The sequence below is a fragment of the Pygoscelis adeliae genome, unplaced genomic scaffold, assembly GCF_000699105.1.
Source record: "Pygoscelis adeliae isolate BGI_AS28 unplaced genomic scaffold, ASM69910v1 Scaffold218, whole genome shotgun sequence".
NCBI classification, from domain to species: domain Eukaryota; kingdom Metazoa; phylum Chordata; class Aves; order Sphenisciformes; family Spheniscidae; genus Pygoscelis; species Pygoscelis adeliae.
In genome coordinates, this window is record NW_008825433.1 from 5,372,211 (window position 1) to 5,387,887 (window position 15,677).

Below are 15,677 nucleotides of genomic sequence, written 5' to 3' on the forward strand. Positions count from 1 at the left end.
GAGAAGCCAACTATGCAACTAATGGTTTTACCAATGTGTAAAACTCAAAGAAACTTTTCCCCCCAATTACATTTCATGTCTAGTTATATGAGGTGTGTACATGTAATGATTTAAAATTTTCTGTTGGAGTTCTCCAGAACCTTCGTATTAACCTATATATTCTTGAGACTAAAGTATTTCACCTCTCTTCCCAGCCTTCACTTCCAAAGACAGCTGCACTACTGCTAAGAAAATCTTGCTATGCCATGATGCTCACTTTGGTAGCCAGAGAGACAACGTGGCAGAGCTGCAGAAAGATGAGAGAATACACATAAGGTTAAATGATTTGATCAAGGCAGCGGAAAGAGCTGCTATTCCAATGTCATCTTTAGGAGGGCTGCTATACACTTGTCTGTGCACAGAGAAATCAAAGCTTGTCGCTTCTTGGAGAGAAAAAAAGAAATCCTTTGAGGATTAGAATATAAAAAACCTGCAGCCTAGAATACAAAACACCAGCACGCTATTTGGACATGTGTATTTCTGCCAGCCACATGGCCCCTGGCACATTTAGTATGTAATCAGCTCAAGGCAAGAGTTCTCAGGGAAGGGTAGTAACTGTCCACCCACCAGAAAAGCATATACCTGTGGTTCCTGCCATCCTTTTTTTCACCTCCATCTCTAGTATAATGACAGGCTTATCCTCATTGCTCACTTGGACTCCGAGTTTCCAGCTGACTGAATTTCGCTGGCATATAATCAGGGCCAGCGCACCGGGCCAAGCGCTGTCTTTCGGGCTGCCTTAGCCACTTGACAGTCTCTGCAGGACTATGCTAACCAGCAGGACTTGGATAGCTGACCTTTCATTTCCCTCTCAGCATTATCTGTGTTCGCAATATGAATTTCATGTTTGTCAGGGCAAGAACCATGCCAGATGTAAAAAGAAGTCTTTTAGCTGAGTCCTGGATTTCCTACTTCACTTCTGTGGGGAATGGTTTGCGACCTTTTTTGTAGAAAGAAAAATAAGACAAGTGAACCATATTGTCTCGGTCTAACAGGCAACACCCTTGTGTCTTGCTAACCTGTGAAAGTTTTACTGTCCTTTACTGACCTATGCAGAGAGTCGAGTTGGAAGGTGGTTGGGGCATGAGGTGCAGGATATGAGTCAGCAGCACCTGCATTAGAGAAGGATGGTGGGATTTAATAAATTCCACATTTATTAAAGAGGACATCAGTTGACTACACAAGTCCGATTCCGGATCAACTGAGCATATAGGAGTGAATCCACAGTTAATTCAACTGCTGTGCACGGCATTTCTTCCCAGCTGGCCTATACTAAGAGTTGCTAGGTTCTCCAAGACTCTTGCTAATCCTAGAACTTGTACAGTCTATTTTAACAAATGTAAAATCTGAGGCAGAAACAGCTTGTTTCTAATAGCACAACGGGGTTATTATGGCCAGTAGCCACCTACCACAACGCCAAAGTTGAAATGGAGTCAAAAAATAGGAAGTAGGCATTGAGGGAATAATATTAACTTCTAAAAGAATAAAAACCCTACAACCCTCACATTTGGTGTTGACAGATGTAAATAATAAACCTAACCAAAAGCATACACAAACATTACCCGAAAAGCTAGAGAGATCAATACGGGTATACAGGATTCCTTCCCCCCTATCTATGAATTGAACTAGAACAAAAATAAAATCAAACCCTGGAAAGCAAGTGTTAGTCCCAGTGTTTACATTCCTACACAGATCAACTACAAATAGCAGGGGACTATATTTCCCCTTGCTGTCATACACTGCATTTATAAAATGGTTGATTAAGTGTTATTACAAGTAAAAACATATTTTGCATTTTTCAATCAACAGTTTAATCTTAAAATACAGTTCCTATCAAAGGGCAAACTTTTGAAAATTCCCACTTGGGGAAAAAAAAATGCTGACAAAATATGGGTTTACATACATCAGGGGAGGGTTTTTTCCCCAGCAACAGCAAGATTTAACCAGAATGAGATGGTATTTTCACACTCCTACACGATACAGCAGATAGCATTCTATCTTGTCAGTTTTCCACAGCCTTCAGAGAAAGGAGAACTTCAGTAAGTACTCCTTAACTCTTCTTTTTAACTGCTTCAACATATCAGGGGTTTTTGTGGTTTTTTTTTTTGTTTTGTTTTTTAACAAGGCAATTGTAAAAGTTATTTAGATTTGCTAAAAGTGACTTTAAATGATCCACCAGTATCTTAGCATACAAAATAGAAAGGTACATATATAGGTCAAATGCACAGTAGATACCACATCTTATCCAAAAGATTATAAAACAAGATTGAAATTGCTCTGCAGAGAAAGTTTAGCTAATCTTGTTGATTCTTCATTTACCCAGGCAACTTCTCAGTGTTTCATTCTATTCATGCAACAGTGCTTCTCAGTGAGTAAATGAATTGCAGAACCAAGACGCTCTATCGCTTTCCCTTCATTACACTTAACTTTGGTCTGTCAACAACTTGGACTTCCATCTAAGAATACCTTTTATTCCCTAATACAGCCTCCAGCACATGCCACTTCATACAGAGCTGTCCCTACATCTAAGCCTGATATTTAAAGAATGCACATAAATACATGCCTGGTTTTCACTTTGCATAGTTTTGTTATATAACAGGACAGTAAACCAGACATCGTTTGTGTCTGTTAATTTAGAATACAGCATGCCCAGGGGGCTTTTTACATGTGTCTTGGTCTTGACTTCTTAATTAGGCTGTTTTGTCACAATTCTTTATTGATTTTTTTTTTTTTAAGTATTGGGGAAACTCCTGTTCCTAGGCTTCAATGTGCCTAGCACTTTTTTTTAAAGCAGCCTTGCTAGTTTTATTATATGGAGAAAGCACAGAGTGGGATACACTGTCTTGTACTGGACTTTGAAACCAGATTCCAATGAAAGTAATTAAGTCCATGCTTTGAAAAAAGCCATGGAATAGAGCTGCAGATTCCTTTAAATTTACTGATTAGCCAGGAAAGCAGAACAGGCTGTCTAGTAAGAACACCTGAAGATCACAGCGTTAAACACAATTAGGCATACAAGATACTACAAAACACAGAAGTGGTCTTCAGCAGAGGGAAAGTACTCGACTAAATAACTGCATCACTGTGCTGTAAAGAAAGCCTGCCTATGTCCTTCGAAGAACATGACTGAGCTTGAGAAGGGACTAGAAGGCATTCACATCTTAACCCTACACACATACTTTTATGTTGGAAAATATTTGCGATTTAGTGTAGTTCTGAGGAAGCTTCATCTGAGGTTTATTTAGGTGCTCAGAACTGAGGAAGGACACAGAAATATCCCAAAGCAAACTGGAACTGCTCAACACTGAGCTCTACGATATCTCTGCGAAAGAGACAGTTTATTGGATAAGTCAATGAATTCCTATTTGCGCCTGAAGTTATATCAGGTTAGCTGTTCTTTTTAAAATTCACACTACCCAATCCCAGAATAACTTATATGTAGAGAGGAATTAAACAAGAACATCCTTGCTATGGGTTAGTGTACTACTGCATACAGACTCCAGGACTTTCCAAAAAAGTTGTGAGCAAAGTTTTTCAAAAGCACTTGCATTTGGATGCAATGCCATCGTAAATAATGCTGAAGAGGTAATACTGTCACAGGTCCCTACCTTTATTAGGCTAGTGGCCTAAAAATCCATCCTGACCTTGCAGAAGAGACCTTCCGTCTAACTGTTCTGCTAAGTGGAAAGGAGTTTTCCCTCACCTTCTCCCAAGCACTGATGACAGCATTTCTCGCCCCCCCCTGGCACCAGTACTTTAACACCCCACCGATTATGCATGTTAAACAACACAGGAAGTTCTTCAGTGAACTGAGTCTCAAAAGGAACAGAGTGGAGACTTATTTAAGTCTGGGCACTTCAGTTTATATCTCCTGGGTTTTGTTTTACCTGTTTGCAAGTGCAATGTGTGTGTGAGAGCAATATTAAAAAGATAAATTCGTAACAGGAACCAAGCATCAAGCTTTCTTAATCCATAGCTGCTGACACTGACAACCCAGTGAAGAGAGGAAATAATCTGTTTAACCTTCAAAGGGTATTCTCAGTAAAGACAGTACTACAGGCACAGGCATCTCTTCTTGCCACTGTGTTCTCTTACTCTATATGCTTCCCAGTTGGCAAAAAGAACCAGGGTAGACAATGCACATTTGTCACATAGGAACACTTATTATTTCATTCTTTTAAGTGCCCATTGGTTTTCTTGTTTTTTGAATACAATTTAACCAGATTAAGTGATCCTTTAGAAAGGCAATCTATTAATTAACCCATATTGGGCAGAAGAAATCATGCTCTTCAAGCACAATCTCAATTTATTAACCAGAAATAGCTCTAGTCAGTCAGAGGCAAGAAGGGGGCAAAAGGTTTTTACATGCAAAATTAGAAGATACATGCTCTACCCTGGTTTTAGCTTGTTATCTGAAGGCCATGCAATAAATCATTAATTTAGAGGAGACGTAAAGAACCATCTTTGTACTTGCTTGAACCTGAAAGACTCATAAAAAATTTAATTGTGGCTAATATTTATGAGTCTGGAGGCCTCAGGACACAGTCCAGTGGAAACAATTTGTGAGTCTACAGTCAAATTAATTCCGTATTATTGCTTGGGAATAGAGAAGGTAAATAATTGTGCCAGCTATTCCCTGCTTGGAAAGATGATCAAAATTAGACAAAGCATGAGCAGCATGAAACAGGATACAGAAGAAGTGAGGATAAGTATCTGGGACACTTCAATAGTGCCAGCATTAGATATATCGAATATTCTTCTCTTCCCCCTCCCCCCCTCCCCCCCCCCCCCCCCCCCCTCCCATTAAAACCAGACATTCATGTGCTGACCATTTTAGTAGTTAATATAGATGTAAATGCTGATCACTGCAATGAATTCTACTCTAGCTACAGCAAGTCCTTAGGGTTGCTTCTGCTTGGAGAAACAGTCTTAGTATTGCTGTCATGTACTGCAAGATTACCTGCTCAGTCAGCACTGGTAACTAGCACCATCACCTCTTCATTCCCACCAGGGTGAACACAAGCTACACAAAATGTATTGATATTTTTGAGTTTTGCATGGAAAGTTACAGCTGAGTAATAAACCTAATCGAGAGAGCTTGCCTGAGGACATGATGCTTCCGAAGCTGCAAGTGCATTCTTTTTTGGTGTTTTGTTGGGGTTTTTTGTTTTGGTTTGGTTTTTTGTCCCTTGGCATGGAGAACAAGGGCTGAGAGTTTTAAAGTTAATGGAAAATATCCTGGGAAATAATCACCATTGACATGACGAGAGAATTATCTCCAGTGGGACAAACAAGTGGGCGAGGAACAAATATACCACTTAACCCTCCTAGCTTCCCAACTTCTGCAGTATCTGAAAATTAACAGAAAAACAGTAGTTCCAGGAAAGGGTGTTGATTTAACAACAGAAAATGCCTGTCTGTAGAAGAGAATCACTGGAAAACCATCTGACTTAGCTGAATTGTATCATTCCACAAGAGAGAGCAGACTATCAAAATACAGCTTAAAATTGATCTAGTTTCCATAATTTCCTCCTTCAGCCTATGCAATGAACTGAATCTCTCCTTCAATTAACCTCAAGTAAGAGGAGAGTTCCAGAACTTCTGTATCTTGAAATTGGACATTATTGCCCTTGAAAGCAATATAGGTTTTGTCATCAATTTTATTTAGAGAAGATAAGGTCTTATACAGGTAGCACATGGGTTGTGATAAGCCCTAGCAGTGCTGTAAGCTTAAAAAAAGTAAATGACAGAGCAATCAGCTGGCACACTGGCTGTATGTTTTAGAGTCATTCACTGGCATCATTTCAGTCATTAGCAAGGATGGCACCAGACCTTTCATTCTTATTACCCATGTACTTGGGCACCCTGTAAATCTGGTGACGTTATAGACTTTGACATGCCTTCAACATAGAAACACCTTTTACAAACATGTATTGCTCAGCTGATTTGAGAGGCCTGCAAACAGTCCTGGCCAATTGTACACTAAATCATTACTGCTTTAGTTTCAAGGATAACATATCTTAATGAAGAACCATGTTTCAAAAATTGGGTATTTTTAAAGTCAGCTTTAAGATGTCCTAGTCACCCACTGCGATTTATTCTGCCTCTCCTTTCCCATTCTCTGACATAAAAGTGCTATCATAACCTACAGCAGTAAATGCAAGGGGAATACATTTTTTTTGTTACATCTCATCAGTCCAGTCATACAGTTTAGGCATCTCAACAACAGAAGCACATCAATAAAAACAAACGGGGAAGAACTTCAAGGAACAGCTAGATGCTTGAAATCTTTTTCCTGATGTCTTGCTGTCATTCTGCAAAGCACTGGTGAAACTTAGCTGGCACGATTTCTACAACTCTGGTCATCCGCCTTCAAGAAATGGGAAGAGATGGACAAGGTCTAGAAGAATGAGGACACTATTACGGGTCAGCCAAAGCAATTTGTACTGCAAAAATAAAGGCTGAGAGAGGATAGCACTGCTTTCTTTTGTACTACATCAGAAACTATAATGCAAGACCACAAACAACAGCCATTTAAACCAAAACCCAGTGTTGGTATAAGAACAAAACAAAAAACCTGAGCGTGAGTGAAATTAAGCTATAAATTAAAACAGGTTCTCAACCTATGCAATAGTTTTTAATCAAAGCATTCAGCATAGTAGTGTAGATGAACCTCCCTGCCTAAACCAAGATCCAGCTTAATGGTGATTTGTTTAGTTTAATGTAAATATTTCTACAGTGTGGTGTTACAGGTAAGATTTTGGATCTGAAATACTTATTACAATTATAATGCATTGGGGAGCATATTACTGTCTTACAGTAAAATCTTCTTCAGTAAGAGAGAAGTTCTTCATACAGAAGTTGTGAGCAAGAGTAAACCATTTCACCATTTTCTGTGGCACCATTCAAAGGCATACAGGAGTTTTTCCTCAAGGATTGACACAAGGCAGAGTAGGCGAGAGATAAATGCTAAAGAGTAAAACAAAATACTTGGAAAGAAACAACTGTACTGATAAATAGAACACCAAAACTTTTGCAGCACCAGCTTGATTTATATTCTCTCCTGGTAGACTTCTAACAGGAGTTTAAAAAGGTCTTTCAATAAGGCTCGAGCATCATATAATACATGTCATTTCCTTTACTGAGTACACTAGTGGTTCTACAAAGCGGACACATTGCCATACTGATTTTGTGAAGCCTCACCTTAAGGCCACATTTAAGAGAAGTACAAGTCAAGATTAGTGATTTTGTAATGATAATTTGTACTAGTTACTTGTACAAAGTGCTGTTCTATTGAAGGTTTACAGATGGCTGTTAGGTCTACAGCTACAGACATAACACAAGAGCTACGCTCTTCAGATTAAGCAAATTTTGCATGAAAATATTCCAGCTGATAATGGAAACAGAACACTAATCAAGGATTGCAGCAGAAACACTACACAACTTGGGGGGGGGGAAGAGGGGGGAGTGAAGAAGGGTAGGTCTTTGTTCTTTTGTTTTGTAAAAAGCAGTTACATTTATCCTTGCAGCTTTCCATCATAAACCTCTATTTTACAAAATAGTATTTTAAAAATAGGCAGTTTGAGAAATTTTCAGTCAAAAAAAGTCACATAAGCATTTTCTAAAGAGTCCTCACACTGTGTACATGTGTGTTTGTGGAAACCTGTTGTACTCTGCCCAGCCAGGATTTGGATAATGCTTATTGATTTCACGGTCTGCAACAAGTTCTGTGTTTTGCCTTTTTCTCCATCCTCACGGAAACTTCCCATTGCTTTCTCAAACTACCTCTACTGAAAGGAATGCCCAAGTCCGAGGCTTCAGTTTTCAGGCAGTAAATTCAAGAATAAGGCCACAAAAGGATGTTCAGCCCAAACAAGGTTGGACCTAAGCACGTGCCCCTTCTTCCTTACCAAGGCAAGTTGAGGCCAAGCCAGCATTGCTCACGTGACTTGACAGAAGAGCTCTGAGTAGTCATGTCTTTAGAAATATTTATTGCTGTTTCTGTACCTTAAGTGTGTAATAACGAACTCTCTCATGGCTACATTGGCAGTTTTCATTCTTAGAAATGAAATCAAGCATGCAATCAAGCCCCTAAGAGAAAGCACAGAAGAACTTAAAGCCACTGCTTGATCAGAAATCAAGCAGTCGTAAGCTGCCACATGGTGAATTTTGAGGTTTTTTGGCAAATTAAACCATTACAGTTGAATGATTACGCTTCCCCTCACTACCAACCCTTGCTGTCCTGCTGCTAACCTTCTCTTTGCCGTAACAACTAGCTAACAGCGTGCTTGTGACCTCCCAGCCCAGATGTGTGAAAAAGACTAAGGGTAAACTATTGTAATGAGAGAATGAATTAATCCTGCAATAAACCCCCAAGTTTTGGAATAGTTTCTACTTTAGGATGAAACATGAAGTCAAGTGAGACTTAGGTGGTAAGAGCCCATTAAAAAAAAAAATAAATAAATCTTTTGAACAAATGGAGCTCTACTTCCATTCTGCAGTACAAGTAAGTGTTAACTGTTTCCTCTGGAAAAAAGTTCTAATTTGTAGGGATATTAACCTCTTGGAGGCATGTCAATATTTTTACAGCATGCACTGTTTAAGACTTGCTTGTGTATGATGTATAGCACATTCAGTTAATTTTCCTATAAGTCATAATTCATAGGACAAACAATGTGAGAGATATTAATGGAAAGAGATCAACAAGGTTATTTCCTTTTTGTGGCTTTTTGCAGAGTTAAATAATAAGTGAAACTCATAATTCAGCAAATTAGTTAACTGGAACTATTTTGTCATTGCAGAATTGAACACTGAAGCTTACCTATTTGTGATACTTGCAGATCCTATGCTTGAATGAATTAATGCTGCTTAACTTTATTTCTCCTTTCCACTTATGTGCAATGGATGTAAACACCAACAGTTTTGAAAAGGCAGCTGGCTTCTTTGACAGATCATGACAACAGAATTTAACAGTTGATATGGATTTTTTCCCCTATTAATTTCAGTACTAGAATCCAGTTTAATGAACTAGTTAATAAACTATTTTCATGAAAAGCATATTCAGTGTTTTACCAGCATTCCCTTGCTCTTGTGATTAATGCAATTATAGAACTGTTTCCTTTTCACTTTCCCAAGTTCCACATAGACATGTTTTGAAGACAAATTAACTAAAGGTTACTGCTGCATGAGAACTGCAGCTGTTCTGCAGATGCTGAGTGCCCCAGCTTTTCTTTGGCCTCCGATTACTCTCATTCAGAAGTAAAACCTATCAGACGATTTCATAACTTTCATTCATACAGCTTAATTTTGAGTGCTTCCGTGCCAATATGTTTATAACACACTTTTCCTTGGTTGGAAGGAAGAGAAAAAAAAAAAAGTATTTCAACAACTTTTACATTGCATCAGCTGAAATTAAGAAGTTGGAATAATCTATAATAGCAGATTAGGCTTCCTTCCTATCTGAATACATACAGGGTGACTAATGTAGCCAACTCCCCTTTAAAAAGGCTTTGGAAAATGCTGTTGTCCCCATTTTAGAGATAAGAAAGTGGAAGCAGAAGAGTCAAAAGTTTAATCAAGCCCTCACACCAGTTGGTGACCTATGTTAGGCACGGTTAGAACCAGACAGTGTTTACATGAGACTATTGCAACAGAGTTGGTACCGATTGCATAAGCACATGCTAACCCATGCAGCAGTCTTGAGTTTCCAAAATAATATACTTCAGTTTAGCTGCAACTGATTTAGGTAGATTTAAATTAAACCAAAACAATCCTACTGTCAATAATAACAGTTTACTGAGATTGATTTACTAGATGGGGAGGGGTTGGACTATATCTTTGAAGTGTTGCAATTTTTTTTCCTCCCTTATTCAAACAAGGCCTCAGGACCTGGAGCAGCAACCCAGCAATCTAGTTAATCTTTGCAGATTTTCACCCACCCATAAAATGGTATAAACTACAATATTTGGACAGAAAAGCCCTGACGCTACACAGGAGAAGTAGAAGGGGAAGCCGAGCTTAAAATGAAGCTTCCCCCCTGCCCCCATGCTTTCAGTATATAAGAATAGTTCATTAGGACAAGTCAAAAACACAGGTGATCCAAGCTTGACAACTTTGCTTACAGAGGCCTAAATAAGCTTTTCAACTCAGTGAATGAATTGCAGCATAAAGTAACCTTGCATTAAGAAGCATATTATGCTCTCTCCCATTTATAGCCATGCATAAAAACATGCTTCAGATTAAGAAATTTACAGAAAGTCACTTTGCTAGAATACCCTAAAAACTGTTTGGAGTTTGTTTCTTAGTAGCTAGGACCAAAATGTTATAGGCTTTTGGTTTCCCAAGCATTTTTGTATTTCATCCCCAAATTTCAATAAAACATTAAAGGTCTTGCTGCTCTGAAGACAAACTAGAAGCTGCTGCCAGAGTGTGCTAGTAACATCACACATCTCATTTCCTATTTAACAACCTATCTTAAGGAGAAACAAGTTAAAAAAAAAAAAAAAAAAAAGCAGGTCCAGGTAAAACAACTGTAACTTCTCTGACAGTTCAGTGAGCTTACACATGCTAGAATAAAAATCTTATTTGTCCCAACAGCATCAAATCAATGAAACAAAACTAAAAGTGATCAGACTTGGGTGGAGCAGAGTACAAAGTGTAACAACATTTTTAATCAAGCAGACTTTTGAACTACAGAACCTGAGCGAGAGAGTCACACTGTTGGCTATTAACTCTTTGGGGTAGAACCTTTACTAACTCACCTTGTTAGGCCAAACAAACAAAGTTGCCAGGGCCAACCAAAAACTTTACATAACCTCAACCACACTAGTCTCTCTCCCTGTTTCGGTCCATCAGACAGCAGAAGAAGGTGACAAGGCAAGGCAGGCTTCCAATGTCAACATGGACAGTATGCTTTCTATGAATAGCAAGGTGATGGGTTTATGTTAAGAGGAGTAAGAAGGGGGAAAAGCCTGCCACAGAAACACTATTTGCTTTGAGATTTCTGTTACTATGTATTTAGCTTTATCCAGGGCTTAACCTGAAACAAAATTTTGTTATTTTATGTACTACAAATCCCTTCAACACTAGATTAGCTCAAGACTGATCTTTGAGGAGGCTGCTCTGGACAAATGTTTTAAAATACAGAGATCTGCTAGCACAGTTATGACATGATAGTTACTGATAGCACTTCTTTCTAAGATAAGCACGCTGGGCAACAGTCTGATCTAGACACTTTCAGACCTGTAATAGCATAACGTGCCTAGTCTATCTTGTTTCTTCTGCTGGGTGAGTGAATTAGACTGGTAATAGCATCAGTTTGCTGGTAAAAGCTGCCTATGCATTAGAATATTTCTTAAACACAGTTGTGTCAGCATATACACAAACCCCATTTTTGCAGAAATAGTACAACATTAAAAACCACACACACACGCACACATACACTGGAACACAATCTTCTGCATTTTATTATGTTCAGCACTATATTACTAAGTACACAGAAGTGGCTTTCTTCCCAAGAGAGCTTCCAATCAATAACTTTGAGAAAAAGCAGAGCAGATACTGCTTCAATAATTCTTCAATAATCTTTTCAGTCCCATATCACATTTAGTTCCTGGGCAAAAAACGACAGTAAACAAGTCATTGCATATATCCTGTAGAAAGTGTTCTGAATAAGTGAAAAAGCAAGTTCAGTCAACTGAAAAATCTTTCAACTACCAAACTGTGCACACTTCCAGATTCATAAAGTTTCCCATATATTTGCAGGTCACTCCTAAACATCTAACACAAGACAAGTCGAAGGCAACGAGTAATATACAGCATTGACATGTGGCAGGTAATTAACAGACTCTGTGCCCTGTCACTTCTCAACTGTCCCATCCCTGAGGACGTATGAAAGCCAAACCTCTCTGCTACCTTCTTGCTACTGTATTAAAGGGAATAGGGATCAGCTGGCAGAAGCACTGTAGTTGCTGCCTTCTGTTTGTTACACTACTTTCCTTCCTAGCCTGGATTTCCTGCAACTGATATCTCTAACTGTTTCTATTACCATCTTAGAAGCTGAGACAGAGGAAGCACTTGCACATTGCTAAGTAAAAACCCTCAAGCTTAAAAGCTGCTCAGCGTACAAGACGCTCAGAAAGTCATCAAAACCACAGAAAAGCTGCAGTTACCTCAAATAAGCGAGACTGTTTTCCTAAGAAAGATGCACAGAATTCAGCTGAAAGCACCTAGTCAACGCCTAGTGTGAAACCACTTTGTTGCAGTGTTTCTTCACTAGGAAACAACAACAAGCAGCCAGCTGTGGGGACATCTGTCCAAATAACCAACTGTCTAATTGTAGCAGAGCTGAGCAAGCATTCTTAAAACACATGCAAATAAAGCCAAGGCACTCTCAGAGTGTGAACTATATTTTACCTCTCTTAAATGTAAGATAAAGACATCTATGCTCATTTCATTAATCAAGTTGACAGCTTTAGGACCTTGCGGAGACTACATAGCAACTTCATGAATAAATGCAGTTATCCTACAGTCACAATCCAGCTAAGATACTACCTTGAAAAGCTAGTATTACTGTAACAAATCACGTAGAGACACAATAAAGTTAGCTACTGGTTTTGCTGCTACAACAGAAGCAACTTCAAAGTTTTTCATTCTTCCTCTCCCTTCTCTTGCCTTCCACCCCAAAAGCAGTAAAAACAATGTCACAAACATGCAAGTATGATTTTAAAAGGGCAAACTGATAGTGACACAGGTGAAAAGCTTTGAGTGCACTGATGCCAATAAAAAAAGTGATTTTCTAAGCATAAACTCCAGTGCCCTACAAAAACCCTTGTGCCAACAAGGCAAGCGTTGATTGCAGAACCGCCCTCTGTCATTCTGCAGTCACGTACACACCACTCACACAGGCCTGAAGGTTGACATTCTAACTCAACTGGCAAGTTATCTATCATAGTTCAACTATTTAACTTGGTTTTAACATATTTGCATTACAGTCTGTGAAGCTGGTTAGCAGCAACTGTAACAAGTTGAGCATGTAGTAGGGTGAAGGTTCCAGCCAGACTGCTGCAAGGGAAGCCATGGGAGAAGTCGGTACCACCAGTGAGTTTGATTAGACCCCTTCTCTATATACAGCTGCTTGCCTCCAAACACCTCCCCTGTTTCTTTGGTGCCTGGAGGAGACTCATCAGCCTCACTTCCCTCATAGGCCAGGACAAACACACTTACAGCTGCTGTTTCTCTAGCACGGGACCACACATGATTCTTTAGCAACTTTCCTCCAAAGCTTTTTTACTCCCTTGGAGTGGGTTGGGAGTAGAAAAAGCGGAGCAGCAATATGAGTGCTTAGAGGTCACACACAGAAGTCATCACTGATTAATTTGATATTTTAGCCAAACCACCCAAAATACTGCATTATATCTGACTATGCTTTCCACCTCAGGACCCTCGCAACCCTTTACAGAATTATTTTCAAGTTCCATTAGCTATCCCATTAGCTGCCATTATCTGACAATCTTATGACTTACTTTGGAGTCCAAATTAATGTTAAATAACTGTCATCTTTGTTGTTAAGAAGGATCAGAGTTCAGAGATCTGTGGTAGGTCCAACTGGGACTTTTTTGCACCTGTTGCAACCTCAAAGAGACACACGTGTCTGGGTTTTGTTTCTCAGTAGTTGGAACCTGCTTACACAATATTTGTAAGATGCCAGCACAGAACAAAGTCAATTTAGTATTTACCAGTTTGCTCGATCACGATCCGCATCTACCTTTTCATCAAGGCAGAAATATAGTCCTATAGATGCGCTTATCTGTAGCAATTGATCCCACAACAGCGGTTAAAAAAAACCCAGGTCCATCACAAGAAACACTATAGATACATATATTGTTAGAAAAGGAACTTGATTTGAGATTCAACAGAGGCTATGATATACAACCTATTATATAGTTTCCTACTCCCTTTTCATCACTCATGTTTCTTTCTCTTAAGAAAACAGCGTACAAGTTTTGAGTTTAGAACATTTCAGAAGCTACTGAAATGAAAAAAAAAAAAAACCCAAAACCAAAAAACTTCCTTACTGATTTGACTGTAAATAGAGCTGCTAGGGCAAGGCATGCCTAGGAGGGATCTCTCCTGCCTACAATTAAAATGTTTATAAGTACATAATTAACACAGTAGTATCTAAAATGTTTAATATAAAGACATGATAAAATAAGATGGGTGGACACAGAAAACAAACTGCTAGTCTGAAGTTCCCTGCTAAAGAACTTGGTGTTTTAAAGAAAAGATCTAGTAACACTAGAACCAGCAGAGCTGTTGAGGAACGTGAATCAGAACGAAGGCAGGAAATAAAGGAAGATGAAGTTATGCCTTCAAGCCTAAGCCATCCCTTCAATAAATAGAGCTAGTAAAAATGCAGAGTGCATGTTGCATGCCATATTTTAGGGGTTCAATGTGCCTTTAAGTGTGGCTCTCCTGAGGATGTCTGTAGCACCATAAGGAGCTTCAGGTGTGACCACAGTGGTATTTTAATTTAGAGGGAGAGTATAACTCTTCTAGTTGTCCCCTGTTACCATGTTTTCTTTCATACTACAGAGCAGACTCAGAGCTTATGAGCTGAACTCATTCTGCACTACACAAAACCTAAAGACATACTCCATGAAGAAACTTAACTACTTGCTCATAGGCATTCAATCCATAGGATCATACAAGAGTCGGCACAAAATAAAATCCCTGCAAATACAGGCACTGTGATCAGCAGCTCTATAGCACCAAAGCACAAAAGCATTCTCACTTTTGCTCCCCTGCTAATCAGACTATTAACTGCCACTTGCAATCCAGCTTGTTTCTGGTTGTATGTTACTATGTTGACATCTACTTGCAGTACCAGCATGAAATGTGATTGCTCTGAAGGTCAACAGCATTCAGAGAAAAGCAAAACAATTCATTTTGTTTAATTATTATTAACAGCAAAACCAGCAATTTGTTTTAAAAAAGGAAATCTGTACAAAGTCATCATTACACCGTATCTTCACGGGCTACAGAAGGTATCTTGCAATAACTATATACAGTATGAATGAAAGCAGGGGTTCCAAGATCTTTTAGGACAACAGGCTACTGATAACCTGCAAATCTTCTTGCATGCCATGGTCTCTAGAACAGAGCTTCCCAGAAAAACACACCCAGTAGCAGAAAGTAACATGTCAGGTAATACGAACATTCTGTCCTAAAGTAACAGAAGGACAACATACTACAAGTACTCAACAATTAAGTCCATAGCAGGAAAAAGGAAAAGCCCATAGTAGGAAATTTATAACTTCTGATCGATTGCTATTGCTCCATCAGCAGAGAGAGTTGCAGTGTATGCACTATCAGCTTTGTTTAACTATGTTCCATGAAAGTTTAAACAATTTAATGGTTAAACAGGGAAAAAGGAAAAAAAAAAACCCACACAACAGAAAAGCATGCCTGCTTACATATGATTTTACATATGATCTTGCATGTAGAAACACACAGAGAAAAGCTGTGGAGTAACGTAGTACTGCCTATCCTCAGTTTTCCTCTCCTAATGCTGCAGTGGCAATATCCATAACTCATAGTCTGAGATGCCACAGAGCACTGTGGACAGTGGTCCTTGATTT